This window comes from Tachyglossus aculeatus, chromosome 10 (genome assembly GCF_015852505.1).
Source record: "Tachyglossus aculeatus isolate mTacAcu1 chromosome 10, mTacAcu1.pri, whole genome shotgun sequence".
Classification (NCBI taxonomy): Eukaryota; Metazoa; Chordata; class Mammalia; order Monotremata; family Tachyglossidae; genus Tachyglossus; species Tachyglossus aculeatus.
In genome coordinates this window covers 45,044,742-45,049,563 of record NC_052075.1, presented here as the reverse complement: position 1 = coordinate 45,049,563, position 4,822 = coordinate 45,044,742, and positions in this window count along the sequence as shown.

The following is a 4,822-nucleotide window of genomic DNA, read 5'->3' as shown; positions in this document are numbered from 1 at the left end:
ATGCATGTTTGGTCAGCTCAGAGAAAGAAGAAGAAGGAAAGCAGAAGCTTTGCACCCGAAACTCTCCTGGCTGTCACTGGCCCGGCATGATATATAGGCATAATAAGCCCCCTGTATTACCCAGTAAGTGCTGTCAGCAAATCACATGATTTCTTTTTTAATATTGCCCATATCTGGCCCTTGGAAAATGATGATGATGCTATCTCTACCAGCCAGACTAGAAACAGATCTCTGCCCTTCGGGGAGGCACCAAGCCTCCCTTCCTTCATCCCTTTGCCAGGCTCAGGGGGCAGGCAATGAAATGAGGTGAGAAAAATGGCCCAGGCAGGGTGCTTCCTGCAACTCTCAACTTTTGATTGTCTCTCCGGGTCCTGCTCACAGGAGTGAGAAGTTAATGAAGGGTCTCCCCCCTCAGCCCTACCCTGACACCACACTTCCACGAAGTCTCAACTTCAGTAGACTCCTTAAGGGGTAGAGCTTTATAATATTAATCATGATAAACAATAATAATCATGGGGGGATTTGTTAACTGCTTATTAAGTGCCAAGCACTGTGCTAAGCACAAGACAATTACATTGGATGTGGCCCCCGTCCCACATGGGGTTCACAGTCTTAGGGGGAGGGAACATGTCTACAAACTCTGGTATATTGTACTCTCCCCAAGTGCTTAGTACAGTGCTCTGCACACAGTAAGCACTCAGTAAATACGACTGATTAATTGATTATGCCCCTACAGAGTGCAGGGTATCTCGAAGGGGAAGAGATAGCCACTTTAATGCAAAAACCAAGAGAGGCTGAGTAGGAAAGAGATGCAGTCACAAACCTACTCAGGTACTCTCTTTCTGAGGGATTCCTTCCAGGTGTGGCATCCAGGGGAGGTGTCAGTGTCTTGGATGGACAGAGTCAGCGTGGAAATGCATTTGCTCTACCCTGGTTTGGCTAAATTAGGGGAAATGAGCAACATGCGGGAAGCAGTTTGGCCATAGTAGAAAGAGAACAGGTCTGGGAGTCCTGGATTCTAATCCAGCTCCACCACCTGCCTACTGTGTAATCTTGAGTACGTCACTTAATTTCTCTTTGCCTCAGCTTCCTCAACTGTAAAATGGGGGTTCAATACCTGTTATCCCTCCTACTTAGTGTCCAACCTGATTAACTTACATCTACCCCCAGGGTTTAAAACAGCACTTGACACATAACAAGCACTTAAGAAATCCCCAGTTTCATGGGATGAATGGGGCTCACAGAGGTCAGGATGGGAGTTGGAACTAGAACCCAGAATTCCAGATTCTAGCCCTCTATGGGAGGCCCCAAACTGCATTTCCCTTTTGCAAACTAGAGAAATGAGCTGGCTGCAAAGTGTCGAATTAGAGAGCAAATTATTCCAGTTCACAACTCCTTCTGTTTGAGTTAATCTGCAAGTCTAAAGTCCAAACAGGTGCCAGAGTTATTCTTGCAACTGGTACCAAATTGCATGTGGTAACTACAATTAGTGCTTCGTTAATGTGCTTGGGAATGGGAAAAATCTTATTACCCGAAGGCAGCTACAGTACCCATCACACTTTACTTTAATGGGCCAAACCTGCTAACATGGCATTTACAAAACACAGCTTGCTTTCTGCCTTTGTGCCCTGCAGGACTTCCACATCTTCCTACAGCTGGAGGAGGAGGAGAGATGGATTGATTGGTTGTTCGATTGATTGGGTTTCAGATCAGAGAAGCCTTGGCCCTGACCAGCCCTCAGCAAAGCCCGGACTCCTTAATCAATTGATCAATCAATGGTATTTATTGAGCACTTACTAAGATGCAGAGCACTGTGCTAAGTGGCTGGAAGAGTACAAAATAACAGATTAGTAGACACATGCCCTGCCCATAACAAGCTTACAGTCTAGAGGGATGTACTGACCCAGTATCTCGGAACATTGAGGCTGGCTTCCTCACTGAAGAATAAAACTTGCTTAAAAGCCACAATCCAATTCATTCTCACCACTTGGTTGGGAGATTGTCATGATGGTCACTGATCTATATTTATTAAGCACCTGGACTTGGTCCCAAATTGAGCCGCTGGTCCCGTCCCTGAACTAAGAAGCAGTTGCCCCAGTGGATAGAGCATGGGGCTGGGAGTCCGAAGGACTAGGGTTCTAATCCTGGCTCCCCCACCTGTCTGCTGTGAGACCTTGGGCAAATCACTTCACTTCTCTGTGCCCCTGTTACCTCATCTGTAAAATGGGAGGAAGACTGTGAGCCTCATGTAGGACAAGGACTGTGTCCAACCTGATTACCTGAATGTTCAAGCACCAGATTTTGCATTGGTCCTGCTTCTCTCTTAGACTGCCTATGATCCTCAAGGGCAGAGATCTTGTCTTATTGTTCTTTTGTAATGCCTCTTAAGTCTGAGTACAGTGCTCTGCACAAAGTGCCCAGTAAAGCTGAGGATTGCACTGCACTTGTCAGATGATAAAACATAAACAGATCATAAAACCTAGCTTTAAAAAGGTAAAAATTATCTTCCTCAATCTTTCCCTTCAAAGTCCAGGTGTATCTTGGTACATCTTTTAAAAAAAATATCCCCAGAGCCAAGCCTCTTCCCCGGATAGCAACCCTTTCCCCCTCCCTGCTAACACCTCCACTTTCTGAAAAGGCTTGACTTCTGACTCCAAGATGGCAGTATCAGACTGGAGGACACAGGGAGATTTTTGGATCTAATTTTTTTCTTCTAATCGAGACAGTCGCCTAACTACCCAAATGATGGTAATTTAAGAAAAAGTCCCCCTTCCCCCTCCCCAGATGCTTCTGCCTCCTGAAGGTCCAGGAGGAAGGCTGAGTGGGGTGGTGGGAGGGTGTCTGACTCTGTCTCGGAAGGAGCGGTGCTCTCTGGGTGGGGCCTCAACCCCCCTTGTCTCTTCTGTCTTCAAGTTCAAGGACTTTGGAACAGTAGCACTGTTTGTGACTGTCCTGCCACAGCTCTGCGTCAAAGGGATGGGGAGAAAGCCTGAGGAACTAGGTAGCAGTGAAAGGGGGTCTTAGAACTCTGAAATTCTAATCCAAGTAGTAATCTAAATAGGAAGAGAAACCACATCTTTCCCCCAGTGGGCTATATTTTCCTAAGTGCTCCCAGATCCCAAACCTGATTATAGATTCTCTTCATTTTCCGGGTATAATTCCCAGGATCACCTCTGAAACCCTTTGTGTAGATGGGATTTACACTGGTGATTCACCATTTGTCTGATTCAGTGGCTCTGTTTAATGATACATAGACTCCCCACGACTTCACAGTTTCCCCTCTGGGAAATTTGTTTACCTCTAGTCTAGTCCTACAGAAAGGGCCTGGGAAGCAGAGGACCTGGGTTCTAATCCTAGTTCTTTCAAAAGCCTGCTGTGTGACCTTGGCAAGTCACTTAACTTCTCTGTACCTCAGCTTCCTCATCTGTAAATCTGTAATCTGTAGACCGTGATCCCCAAGTGGGACAAGAAATGTGTTCTACCTGATTAACTTGTATCTGTCCCAGTGCTTAGAACAGTGCTCGACACATAGTAAGCCCTTAACAAACATTGTCATTATTACTACAGTAAAACAATTTGGATCAGTGAGGATTTCCTTCAGTAAAGTTAGAACTTCAGGATTCATTTAAAATCCTCAGCAGTCTCTTTCCCCCAACAGATGTCAAATGACTCCAATGATTCCCAATGTGTTTCTTGCTTTTGCTGCATTTGAAGCCCTTTGAATTGTTGGCTTTGGTGCCCATTGTAAGGGGTGATTCCTTATGCCAGCCCCCTCCCGCCACCACCCGCTCACTCCCCAGTTTCCTGGCTGCCCCGTCCTGCCACTATGGCCTTTTCCCTTCTCATCTGGGAAAGCTTTCCATTACTTAAAGGAAGAAAGGAAGATTTTTTTTACCTCCGATGACCATTTTTTCTAAAAAAAATGGTATTTATTAAGCGCTTACTATGTGTCAGGCATTGTACTGAGCACTGAGGTAGATAGAAGCTGATCAGGTTGGACACAGTCCATATCCCACATGGGGCTCACAGCTTTAATTCCCATTTTACAGATGAGGTAACTGAGGTAAACTTTTAATCCTGTCAATTACTCATGCAGGGTTTCTCTTTGGTCACCTTGTGTTCACGCCATACCCCAGTGAGAACATAATCAACCAATGGCATTTATTGAGTGCTTACTGTACCCAGAGCATTGTACTAAGCACTTGGGAGAGTACAACAGAGTTGGTAGCACTTTCCCTGCTCACAGTGGATTTACAGTAGAGAAGACTGTCAAGGATAAGAGAGTGTGATTAGTGCCCTGCAATTGCCAGCATTCGAATCACTTCCTTTGTGGAGATTTTCAATCCCAAAGTCTCAGGAGACTGGCTCATCAATCCATCTCCTAAATGAGGATGGAATTCTGGGCCTCGGCTTCCCTCCCGTAACTGGGGAGAATGTCCTGTCTCCTCCTTATGCTATGGGCAATATGGACAAAGCAGCTTGAATTCCTAGAGGAAGGTGATTGGAAATTCAAGGCATCCACTCTTCATCATGTCACTGATCTTATGGTCAGAGCTTGGGCTGTGGGGGAACTAGGGCTTTTCCAGGTGAAAAGTTTCAGTCAACTGGAATGTCCACCCAAATTTTCTAACTGAGGAAAGCCTCTTTACTAGGAAATAAGCCAAGGCCATACACAATCCATCAACCAAAAAAAAATCTACATTTGTGCTCATTGCTTCAGTTAAATTTATTAGAATGGAGGACATAATGATTTTTATTTTAAAAAAGGGCAGAGGAGGAGGTTTTCAATAACACATAGAGAAGATGTGAAAGCTTATTGGAT